Genomic DNA, 13,755 nt, shown 5'->3' on the forward strand with positions numbered 1-13,755 from the left:
GATGTCACCATTTCATTTTGGAACCCATTTTTCACCCAACCGTTTGTTTGTTTGGGCAAACAGAAACAGTCGATCATGTGGAGTAAACAGGATATAAATCAGATGTTTAAATCAGAGCTCATTTATATGAATCTCCATATATGGGTACCAGGGGTCTCCATATATGGGTATGGGTACCAGGGGTCTCCATATATGGGTAACTGGTCCAATATACATCACTGGCCAGATAGATGGCCAAGCACTTGTCACCCTGAGGCGTCTTACTAGTCAGGTTAGAATTAAGAAAGTGTCTCATGTAACCACAGACCTGAATCATTTGCAGGCCACACATAGATGGTCATGGACGAACAAACCTTTGATCATTTTGTTGTTCTCCTCACAGAAACGGCAGTGGCCGCAGTGGGACCTTCTGTGCCTGCACCATTCTGCTGGAGATGATCCACTACCAGAACATGGTGGACATCTTCTATGCTGTCAAGACGCTACGCAACTCCAAACCCAACATGGTGGAGTCTCTGGTAAGAAGTGGCTTTCATTCAAATACACCACTAGGGGGCGCTACAAATGTAAAGAAAATGTGCGTGACCAGGCACAGATTTGGCCATAAATGAATGAGCGTCTGTCCGTTTCTCATAAAACATGTTAATTATATTTAATACAGGTGATGTATTAGGTCTAGAGTAACCCTCACAGATTTCAACATCTAACAGCTCATGTTGGCTTGAACCCCTTAATCACAGCTTTGCGGATATTCTTTAATTCTTAATAATCCTGTTATTTCCTTCCTCAGGACCAGTACCGATTTTGCTACGACTTCATCCTGGAGTACTTGGACTGCTTTGAAGGGAGCTAGCAACATGTTTACTGTGGCTGATGCATCTTGTGGGGACTCTCGTCTGGGACTCTCAGTGATCATACTTCTCAGGCAAATGCTGCCTGCACTGCAGGAGCATGGAGCACCTTCTCTGAATCAGAGGTGCGTGTGCTACCTTCTTCTTCTTCTTTCGTGTATCTTCGTCATATGTCCAGCTCAGTGTTGGAAAGCCACGCCCTCGTCTCTGGTCCCACTTGGAAGAGGCCGGCCTCTGAAGGAGGTCTGTACAGAGGACAGGTGGTGATTATGTGCTCTGCAGTCTGCTCGGGTTCTCCACACTCGCATACTGCACTGTCTGCCAGGCCCCATTTCTTCATGGGTGTTTTGAAGCGGCCAACCCCAGTGCGAAGGCGGTTCAGCAGGGTCCACTGCCGGCGTGGTAGGTGTTCTCCTTCGACTCCATCTCCCGGGTCTAGGATGTGATGGTGCATACTTGTAGGCTCAGCCGACTCCCATTCCCGCCTCCAGGCAGTTGCCAGCCATGTTCTTGCAGACATGTCCTCAGGGATGGAACCAAGCATCTCTTGAGCTGACCTGTTGTAGGGGTGGCGGGACTTCAGTCTGCTTGGGGGCACTGCCTTTGTTGTTGTTTCATGCAAGATATGCCAGTCATGTTTTTGGGCTTTCCTTGCGAGTGTGAGGGTAGCGGCCTCTCGTCTTAGGCTGGCCGGGGGAATTCCTGCTAGGACTGGCAGGTAGGACACAGGGGTGGGTTTCAGGCAGCCAGTTATGATCCGAAGGGCATTATTGATGACAGGATCAACCTTCTTCACATGTGGTGTGCTACCGTGTACACTAGACGTTCTCTGTGAATCAGAGGTGTGTGTGCTACCGTGTACACTAGACGTTCTCTGTGAATCAGAGGTGTGTGTGCTACCGTGTACACTAGACGTTCTCTGTGAATCAGAGGTGTGTGTGCTACCATGTACACTAGACGTTCTCTGTGAATCAGAGGTGTGTGTGCTACCGTGTACACTAGACGTTCTCTGTGAATCAGAGGTGTGTGTGCTACCGTGTACACTAGACGTTCTCTGTGAATCAGAGGTGTGTGTGCTACCGTGTACAAGCGCACGTCAGTTTGAGGAGGTGGAGGAGGGCCAGAAGCATGCAACTGTATGTGTAGTTGATCATGTTTTTCTTTATTTTCATTTCACTCAGTTGACTTTGTTTTTCCTGTTCCATTCTGTTCTCTTGACGTTCTGTAGTCCACTAATCATGGAGTGCAGGAGGAGAGGAGAGAAGCTGGACTCCATCTACATCAACAGGTCAGCTGTGTGGACTCCATCTACATCAACAGGTCAGCTGTGTGGACTCCATCTACATCAACAGGTCAGCTGTGGACAGAGTCAGCATCTTCAAGTTCCTCTGCGTCCTCATCACCTCTCCTGGGACGAGCACACAGGCCTTGTGGTGAAGAAGGCACAGCAAGGCCTCTTTCACCTCAAGTTCTCCTGATGAACCCCTCCCACCCCCTCTATGATGGGTTGAGGAGCGCATTCAGCCACAGACACATCGTTTCTCCACTCAAGGCTGAGTGATTCGGTCAGTACTTTGTGCCGGTAGCCATGAAGCTCCATATCCAAGCTTACGCTCTGTTCTGGTCTTGGATTAATGACTCTGCTTTACTCTGGCACATTTCTTTTTTTTTTTAATATATTTTTTATCCCACTGTTTTTGCAACCCATTTTTCTCACCCGGTGACTACCTAACCTGTAGTCCTGGTTTCCGCTCTCCCCCTGCCGCGCCAGGGGACATTGGGGAGCACCCGGCTGGCTAGGGGGAGGTAGTATAGAAACCAGGACTACTGCATGTTTTTGTGTGGGGGCCTATGCCCAAGGAGACACGGGGAGAACATGCAAACTCACCACAGAAAGGCCCTATCGCCAACCCCACCTAGGGTGTGGGTGCTGATGACGCGGGTGGAGGAACACGCCCCCAGCGCCCACAGCTTCCCCCGGCGGGAATCGAACCCAGGACCTTCTAGCTGTGAGGCGAAGTGCTAACCACTGCACCACCGTGCACATTTGCTCATGAACTACTGTGATGTACACTAAGTATCACAATGAGATGCCTGCTGAGGTTAAAGGAGCACTTCACCCATTTTCAACCTTATCTCATAAGCACATTATAAAATGGCACCATTTCCGTCTACTCACTCTGCCTCTGCTTCTCATTGGTGGGCTATGGACAGTTCAGAAACCTGCCTACCAATGATGTCATCGATAGGGATTCCAAGCTAATAGAAACTACAGCCTTTCTCATACTGGAAGGTTGGCATGGTGAAATATTTGTTCTTGCATTAATGTAACAAAAAGGTTTGAGATCTTGTTTTAACCCATTCAGGCCGGGTACACATTTTAGTGTATGGGAGGGGCTTACATTACATGTACAGTATCTATCAACATATTTGTTTTTGTAGGCTAATTTCTGATTTGGGCCTAACTATAGGTTAGGACTGAATGGGTTAAAATGACCACACTTACGTAACTACCGATGATGATATGCAGGTTTATTTATGTAATTCTTTCAAGGAAAATTATGCCTTTATTTGAATAAGTGGAGAGAGAGACTGGAAACGGGAGAAAGTGACATGCAGCAAACCCGGCACTTTCCTCTGGAATGGAATCCGGGACACAGAATCAAAGCCTAAGTGGTGAACGCTCCTTAACCACTGGGAGCCCCAAGTATGCAGGTTTTATACTGTCCACAGTACGCTCCTTAACTACTGGGAGCCCCAAGTATGCAGGTTTTATACTGTCCACAGTACGCTCCTTAACTACTGGGCGCCCCAAGTATGCAGGTTTTATACTGTCCACAGTACGCTCCTTAACTACTGGGAGCCCCAAGTATGCAGGTTTTATACTGTCCACAGCCCTCCTCTGAGACATAGGGTGAGTAGACAAAAATGTTGTCATCTTTTAATATGCATTAGCGAAGAGCAATTATATAAACATATGGTTGAAAATGGTTGAAGTGGTCTTTTAACTGTTAGATGTAAATATTTCACTGTCGATGGATTGTATATTTCTTACATTCACTGCAGATTGGCTGTACATATTTATCCATATTCCCACTGTGTAGCTGGCTGACACTCCATATATCAGCCTTTCATCATTATTCACTGTTGATACAGTAGGCTGTACATATATCCTGATAGATTTATGCCCATATCTCTGGTTATATATTGTAGGTCTACATTATACGCATGCCTACATTTACTGTATATGTATATCTAACCTGGTCAGTCCAAGATGGCTCGGTCAGACTTGAATCATTTATTTTTTATCCTACCAATTTTTTATTTATATATAGATGTGTGTGTATGGATGTATGTAAGTGTGTGTGTGTGTGTGTGTGTGTGTGTGTGTGTGTGTGTGTGTGTGTGTGTGTGTGTGTGTGTGTGTGCGCGTGTGTGTGTGTGTGTGTGTGTGTGTGTGTGTGTGTGTGTGTGTGTGTGTGGGGCCATGTGTTTTTTTTAAATGAAACTTAAGGTTTTATGTGTGTGTGTGTGTGTGTGTGTGTGTGTGTGTGTGTGTGTGTGTGTGTGTGTGTGTGTGTGTGTGTGTGTGTGTGTGTGTGTGTGTGTGTGTGTGTGTGTGTGTGTGTGTGTGTGTGTGGGGCCATGTGTTTTTTTAATGAAACTTAATGTCTAATGTGTGTGTGTGTGTCTATGTGTGAGGCTGTATGTTTTCAATGTTTAATGCATTGCCTTTAAGAACTTTGTGTTTTGAAAAATGTTACTATATAGAAATAAAACTTATTGTTACCAGTGTAGTTGTGTTATTATTGAAACAGCTTTGGTACATATTGTAACTACAATAGAAGTTAGGAAAAACACAGTTTTGTCATAAAATATCAAAATTGTACACTTTTCTATGTCCCTCTAGATTTGGGTATTCTGATTTTGAGCATCTCAGAAAATCTAAGAATTAGAAGATCCAGCTATTTTGGAAGTAGCACATGGTGTGGTCATTTAATAAAGGGTGTGAGCATTTTCAGGTATTTTGCCCCAGATAGAGAATTACTCACAGTTCTTAAGTTGTTCCTTGCGGTCATATTAGCCATAGTCGATCTCAAAACCGTGAAAAGTGATGACTCATCACTAAACTATCGTTTTGTGGGTGTTTTGTGGGGCCATTTATAGCCCAAGGAATTTGTAAAACACATTTTCTGTTATTACTCCTTCTGTCCAAAAATCACACAAATCGGTATACAGTATCTCCACAGTCATATCATCATGACCATAGTCATCTGTAAGATTTTTCATATTCCTTCCTGATTCCCAAAATCATGAACGCATTATGTAATTTCTGTGAAATGTTACATGCACATCTTGTTAGTTTAGATTCCATGTAGAAGTTAAGGGGGGTGTCTCATTTCTATTTCATATAGCCAAATGATAATAACAATATGGAAAAATGCACTATAGGTTAATTATAATTTCCTATAGAATTTAATGTAATTTAATGCCATCATGCCCAGGTAGCCTATATCAACCACATATTTATTTATTTATTATTATTATTATTATGGAGTTCCAACTTGCTTGGTGAAGAACTGTAGATACAGTATGTTCCACTGAGTGCACCATGCCAGTTGGGTTAATGTACTGTATGCACAGAACTGCAGGTTTGATCAAAGTGCAAGACAGGGATTAGGGCTGTTGCCTCTATTAGTCTTTTTTTATATAACTTTCAATTTCCAGTGGCCATTAGAATGTTCAGTTGTCAACCAACCTGGAAAAGGCTGGACTTGTTTATTAAATACACAAATCAATTAGTTCAGTCCTTGAGATAATAATAGTTAAGATGGGCAATATGTTTCTGTAGTTAAGATAATAATACAGTCAAATGACCAATTAGTTGTTGGCTGTTGTTGATAGGTGCTGCTCTGTTTTAGCACAGGTTAGCTTAGATGATTGCACCAGTATTCATGGGAATTGACAGATGTTCATTCACATATGCATCATTGGCAATAAACCCATTTATTCAGAGACTCAGTTGCACATTCATAATATATCTGTAGCATGACTATAAACCTCTCTCACCCAACCAGGTGATTCTCCTTACATTCATCTCCACACTGTGGACTGTGGATTCACCAGAGCTGTTAGAGTTTATCTGGAACAGAGCCTAGCTGCTCCGCTGCACTATTTCTCCATGTGCTTCTCTATTCTTCCTCCACTGTTCAATGAGCAGCTTATCAGCCCCAAGCAGTTTGTTCACCTGGCAGGGAAAGCTACTCTCAAGGACTGGAAGAGGGCCATCCGTCTGGGAGGGGTTCTGCTCAGGTAGAGAAATAAAACAAACACCTCATTATCACTGCTGATCACTGTCTGGGTGACAGCTGTCAAAGTCATTTCATATTACAGGACACCCTGCCAAAACATTCCAGAGGCTGTGGGTAAGCAGTGTCATTGTAGCAGCTAGGGGATTAAATAACATACAGGCAAAGCAAACCACTGAGACTCTCTCTCTCTCTCACTCACTCTGAGTTTTCATGTTGCCACTTGCTCTTGGTAGAACTGTGAATCAATATACCTGCTCAGTATGTACAGTAAATGGTAAATGATACATTTATATAGCACTTTCCCTTTATCCAAGACAGTGATATTGTGCATTACATTCACCCATTCACATGGATTTGCAGCTTCATGACGGATCGGCAGCAAAAGGTGCGCTACCAGGGACATCTGTCTGACTGGGAATATCCCACATGTGGAGTTGCACAGGGGACCGTACTAGGGCCCATAGTCTTCCTAGCACTGATAAACAGCGCCCTCCAGGATGGACCACACCACTGGAAATATGTGGATGATATGACTATGGCCCAATCGTGGAAGCCCAAGGTACCCTGCACCCTCCAACAGACCCTGAATGGTCTGGACATCTGGGTTAATGAGCACAAGATGAAACTCAATCCAAAAAAATGCAAAGTTGTACATGTTACCTTCATGAGAGAAAAACCGGCCCTGCCAACACTTTCCATTGACCAAAACCTACTAGAGGTTTGTGACACAGTAAAGGTGCTGGGGGTCACCATTCAAGCTGACTTGAAATGGGACAGCCAGGTGGACTATATGCTGACCTCAGCCAATAGAAAGCTGTTTGTCCTATGTCGCCTCAAGAAATTTGGAGTTCAAGACACAGAATTGGTTTCGATCTACACAGGCTATGTGCGTCCAGTGCTGGAGTATGCAGTCCCAGTCTGGCACAGTTCCTTGACTGGCAACCAGACTAAAAGACTGGAAAGAGTTCAGAAACGGGCTTGCAAAATCATACTCGGCCGGAGATACTCAGGATACACAGAGGCTCTCCGCACCCTCGCATTGTGCACCCTAGCAGAGAGGCGCACCCAACTGTGTCTGGACTTTGCAAGGAAGCTGTTTAAGTCAAACTTCAGAAACTGGTTACCCCCCCTCAGGAAGGAGATCTCTGGTTGCCAAACAAGGAATGGAGATGACCTGGACACTCCAACATGCAAAACTGAGAGATACAAGAAATCACCAATCCCATACATGTGCAGACTCTTAAATGATAATGGATTCTAGATTTGTGTTTTTAGGTTATATGGACTTTTAGATAGGCAAATGCATTTTATGATTTTATGATTTTTATTGTAATCAGCAAAATAATTCAGTGTTTTTTAATGGCACCTGTCTTTTTTAAACATCTGTGATCATGCTGAAAGTTGAATAAACATAAACAATTCACATAGACATTCATACCCCGATGGCAGAGGAAACCATGCAAGGCACCAACCTGTTAATCAGGTGCAATTACGGGTTCAGTGTCTTGCTCAAGGACACTTCCACCCTGACTTTGGGGGAGCCCAGGATCGAACTGGGAAAGTGGCTACTGCTGTCCCGACAGACATCCCTCCAGGAGGACAGCTGGCTCCTATGGCAGGTCAACACAAACCCCTCCCCCCCACATGTTATGATTGACAATGAATGACAGGTTTCTAGAGATGTTTCTCTCACTTCTGCTTTGGAGGCAGTATTCTGTCACACCACTGAGAGGATACACGCACACACACACACACACGCACGCACGCACGCACGCACGCACACACGCACACACACACACACACACACACGCACGCATGCACGCACGCACGCACGCGCACACACACACACACACACACACACACACACACACACACACACACACACACACACACACACACACACACACACACACACACACACACCTTTCATGATTCACTCAGAATTAATCTATTTGCGATAATGGAAAGATAAGGCTCATCTTTGACACATACAATACAGGAGCTTGGAGGCCTCTGTACTGGAAAATGAATGAAAGTAGAAAGAGAAATGTGCTGCTCACAGCAGTGAGTTGGCTTTGATGTCACAGCAACCTCTGAAATCTGGAGATCAGATAAACTAAGTACTTGACCTTGACCAGTGTTCCTTCTTTAGCTGGAAGTAAAACATTTAGCATGTTCACTGATGTGGTTCTCTATAGTCATGGTTGTATGTATTAATGCCTAATTTACACTGTGGTGTTAGCTTGGAATATGGAGAACAAACTAATCACTTGACCGTGGCAGTGTTCCTTCTTCTGCTAGAACATTAAGCAGGAACCTCTGTGGTTCACTGCAAACATCATCTCAGAGGCTGAAGTGCACAGGTGTGTGTTCTTGTTCCGACACCCGTTACTCAGAGGTTGCGTTCGTCCGATTCTCCCCATTACTAACCCTAACTCTAACTGCATGCGTAGCAACATTGTACTCCAAGATAGCATTTCTGAACAACAGGAGACCTGTTGCCCTTTGCTCAATTGTCAGTAAATGCTTTGAGAGGTTGGTGAGGTAACTCATCTGTTCAGTGCTGCCCACCAAGCTGAACCCATGGCAATTTGCATATCATCAAAGCACATTTACTGACAATGCAGTTTACCATGGCTCTTCTCACTGCCCTCTCTCAACTTGGGCTGAGTAACTGTTGTTATGTTGTTGCTGTTTGTGGATTACAGCCCAGTATTGCTGTTGTTACTGTTGTTGCTGTTTGTGGATTACAGCCCAGTATTACTGTTGTTACTGTTGTTGCTGTTTGTGGATTACAGCCCAGTATTACTGTTGTTACTGTTGTTGCTGTTTGTGGACCCACTGACTCTGAACACAACAGCCCCCACACTTAGTTTGTTGTCTTGTTTCTTGGCAACCATTGATTACCTGGCCACAAAATCAATGCCTTGGTCCTTCACTTTATTTTTCTATGGTGTAAAACTCCTCTACAGACTTTTATCATCTCTGCCTTTACAGGTTGAAATGTGTCATAATATACTGTACATACTGTACTTTCTGTTCTTTGAACTACCAACCTTCTTAAGAGTAATGGTGTCCTACAAATTCCTGAATTAACAATCTTATATACCTTTTATGTATTTGAAGGCAATGATTTCTGTTATTATATATTTGCCAGGAGTTGGTCTATATTCTGGTAAATTGTATTTTGTATCATTTTATTTTGAACAATGTGAACATTTTTGAAACACGTTTCCACATTGCATGTGCACACACATACACGCACAAAACACATACACAGTTACCAGCATTACACACACACACACACACACACACACACACACACACACACACACACACACACACACACACACACACACACACACACACACATACAGTACACGTACAAAACACACATTCACTCAACATCATCAGACATAACATACAGATACCTTTGTTTTGGTTTAGCTTTTTCCCCTTTTTTGGTTTCGCCTGCCCTCTAAAAATGTTTTTTTTAAGCATTTATTTTGTACATGCCCGATCTTAAATATACCATTGTAGCAGCATTAGTAGCCTATTTTTGATACTTGAGCTTTGTCTTATTTATACTGCATGCACAGTGTAACCCATAACATATTATAATATTAATATTACATCCAAATTATCACTATTGTTATTTTCATATTCTTCATTACTTGTTTGAGGGAATGTGTTGTGTATGTGTGTCTGATTGTAGAGCTGTGGAATGCTTAGATTGCATAGAAGCACTAGAAGCCATGTCTATTTATTTTATTCAATGGAGGGGTGATCCAGTATGTGTAGGCATTCTTACAGTATACTCACTGCAACCATATAATTGTTGTTTTATCATGTTAATGACTAAGAACAAGAGCAGTAAGCTCTGGAAAAGGTCATTCCCCCAGGAAATCATGTTTGAACGATTGGCACTATAGGCCTGTTTCCTATCTGCCTAATACACGCACACAAGCATGCATGTGATGCACACACACAATTTAAAAACATATCACACACACTGTCCTAGATACTTTGCATATTAAGAATACACACTCAAACATGCACACACATACAGTATGCAGTATATACACATGTAAATAGATACATATACACATGGATAATATTTATAAGTATGAACCATGAACTAATGTACATACTCCACTGTGTTTACCTTCGACTTACTATTGTTGCAATTAGTAGTTATTTCTTTGTCATGGTTGTTATTGCTGAAACCAACACCAAAGAACTCTTTTGTACTTGGTTTAATCTTGAAGGTTTTATCTACTTTTATATCCAGGTCGTCATTGAAACAGAAGTTATTTTTCAACTGACCTGCAGGTAGGATAAATAAAATAAATAAATAATACTGTCGCCTGTGGGACTCTCCATGTGGCCTAACATTAATTGACTTTGACAAAGAAAGCGTTATTGTCCTCCAAGAGTTTTTATTTTCATGTAACCTTCATTTAACCAGGCAAGTCAAAGAGCCAGGCTCAGGAGGTAAAGAGGCTGCTTGGGAATTGAAAGGTTCCCGGTTTGATCCCAGGCTTCTCCCTGTGTTACTGTCAAAGTGTCCTTGAGCAAGACACTGAACCCCTAACTGCTGCTGATGAGCAGGTTGGTGCCAAGCATGGTTTCCTCTGCCATCATTGTGTGAATGGGTGAATGTAATGCACATTGTAAAAGAGAGACTCACTCCCTCCCTCATATTTACTTCTATATTTAAAAATTGTTGCCTTGTTCTTAATTGGCACGATGAGAGAGTACAGTATCTTCCATCACCCTCACCTGGTGCAGGGTTTTTGTCGTGTCACCTTTCTAGCAAAGTAAACTAGCAGCAAACAGTTGAATCAGTTCAGATTAAATTACACCTGAGATTAAATCATTTGCCACTTTGAGCCCCCCCAACTATCACCAACATAATGTGTGGTATGCATCAAACAGGTGTGATTACAGGTGCTAGTCTGACAGATGCTTTGCTCCTTTGATCAAATGTAATAATGTGCAGTCTAATCCATGGTTCATGTGTCATTGTGAGTTAACAACATTAGGGACTGGGAAACAGGCTGCAGTTGGAGGCCTTGGATGTCTCCCTGCAGCGCCTTGCGTCTGTTTCTTCCCCTTTAATCTAATCCAGCACCTTTAATGTTCATGTGGGGCAGCAGCATGAATGATGTGCAGTCTGCATAATGGAACCTTGATCCAATTGTGCTTTGTGGAGCCAAGGCTGTTAATGTCAGCCCAGCCACGTCCCAACACTACCTTGACTCATCCTGTTAATGTCAGCCCAGCCATGTCCCAACACTACCTTGACTCATCCTGTTAATGTCAGCCCAGCCATGTCCCAACACTACCTTGACTCATCCTGTTAATGTCAGCCCAGCCATGTCCCAACACTACCTTGACTCATCCTGTTAATGTCAGCCCAGCCATGTCCCAACACTACCTTGACTCATCCTGTTAATGTCAGCCCAGCCATGTCCCAACACTACCTTGACTCATCCTGTTAATGTCAGCCCAGCCATGTCCCAACACTACCTTGACTCATCCTGTTAATGTCAGCCCAGCCATGTCCCAACACTACCTTGACTCATCCTGTTAATGTCAGCCCAGCCATGTCCCAACACTACCTTGACTCATCCTGTTAATGTCAGCCCAGCCATGTCCCAACACTACCTTGACTCATCCTGTTAATGTCAGCCCAGCCATGTCCCAACACTACCTTGACTCATCCTGTTAATGTCAGCCCAGCCATGTCCCAACACTACCTTGACTCATCCTGTTAATGTCAGCCCAGCCATGTCCCAACACTACCTTGACTCATCCTGTTAATGTCAGCCCAGCCATGTCCCAACACTACCTTGACTGGAAGAGATGCTCACACACACAACTCGCTCTCTTGCATGTGAGAGTCAAGATAGCAAAGAGCTCCACATAGAATGAGTGTCACCGTGGACTGGGCAGTGGGCAGCATGCCATGACAATATGATAGGACACCTCACAACAGTCTAGACCCATTCCATGCCATGACAATACGATAGGACACCTCACAACATTCTAGACCCATTCCATGCCATGACAATATGATAGGACACCTCACAACAGTCTAGACCCATTCCATGCCATGACAATATGATAGGACACCTCACAACAGTCTAGACCCATCCCATGCATGACAATATGATAGGACACCTCACAACAGTCTAGACCCATTCCATGCCATGACAATACGATAGGACACCTCACAACAGTCTAGACCCATTCCATGCATGACAATATGACAGGACACCTCACAGCAGTCTATGTGACAGATTAGTATCCAGCAATTCATGACAACATAACTGTAATGTTGTTATCCATGTTGCTGTCACAACCTGGTCAATCAACAGACATGGTTGATTCTAAATCAAGCTTGTTGAAAGAGAATTTTATACCAACGTTACTTTGACAACTTGTTTGTTTACCATCTCATGTTTTAATATGGCTGAGATGTTTTTCTAATTAATTCTGTCTTTTAAACAGCACACAATTAGCTAAGTACCAAAACGTTCTACATACAGTTTGACTGCATGCTTAGAGGCTGCACTGGAGTCTGACAGACAACATAGTAAGATAGTCATAAGATAGACTTCTCTCTACAATGTAACACAGCTCTCTGTTTACACTTTTATTTATTCCCATTCATGTTTAATATTTAATTGAACACATTGTTTTGTTTTGATTATTTTGTTCCACTTTTGCTTTGGCAATGCATAAAGGTATGTTTTCTCATGCCATGAGAGAGAGAGAGAGAGAGAGAGAGAGAGAGAGAGCGAGAGAGAGAGAGAGAGAGAGAGAGAGAGAGAGAGAGAGTTTATGTTTATTAAAGGATCCCCATTAGAGAATCATGAGTGAGCCTCTAGTCTAAAATGAATACAGAAAAACTAATTAACAAATCAAATCCAACAGTCCAGTCAATTTAACAAATACACATACACATTTCTTGATATGTTTTCTGAAAGTTATTTTGTTATGGATTCTAGACAAGATGTTTTTTCGGCAGAGCATTCCAGAGTTCTATTGATACACCAGTAAGCTTGAGCGATTTTGATTTTGGAGCCAGAGAGAAAGAAGGAGAGAGAGAGAGAGAGAGAGAGAGAGAGAGAGAGAGAGAGAGAGAGAGAGAGAGAGAGAGAGGGGGGGGGGGGGGGGGTGTTGATTCACAGCTCAAACACACACACACGCACGCGCGCGCACGCCATACATTTATTTGACCATGTTTTGACATATTATGTCAGTGTTGTTGTTCTGGTAACGGCCGCTTGGAGGCGCCCGTCTCACATAGTGTGTATGTGTGTGTGTGTGTGTGTGTGTGTGTGTGTGTGTGTGTGTGTGTGTGTGTGGGTTGAATTCTTCTCAGTGTTTTTTGTCAGTCAGCAGCAGCAGCGCTGCTCTCTCTGTGCTCAGAGCATAGAGTATAGAGCATATGGGTATCATAGAGTTCTGGGCTCAGCCTCAGAGTCTCAGTGTTTAGTGTTTCTAACAGACTAGCCTCGGAAACCCAGACTTTTATTTTGGCGATAGGACTGTCTTCTGTCTCTGGGAGACATGGAGCAACA

The 13,755-nt window shown here is 43.3% G+C and overlaps 1 pseudogene across 1 annotated transcript in view; it reads left to right on the forward strand.

The window, feature by feature from the left end:
- Positions 1-2,506, forward strand: part of LOC308300586 (receptor-type tyrosine-protein phosphatase U-like) — a 175,827-nt pseudogene extending 173,321 nt beyond the window's left edge. The window contains exons 17-20 of the transcript in view: positions 383-518; positions 791-976; positions 2,080-2,139; positions 2,204-2,506. The product of the transcript in view is annotated as a receptor-type tyrosine-protein phosphatase U-like (transcript). The remainder of the gene's footprint in view (positions 1-382; positions 519-790; positions 977-2,079; positions 2,140-2,203) is intronic.
- Positions 2,507-13,755: the final 11,249 nt, after the last annotated feature.

Source organism: Nannobrachium achirus (genome assembly GCF_963921795.1).
Source record: "Nannobrachium achirus genome assembly, chromosome: 2".
NCBI classification, from domain to species: domain Eukaryota; kingdom Metazoa; phylum Chordata; class Actinopteri; order Myctophiformes; family Myctophidae; genus Nannobrachium; species Nannobrachium achirus.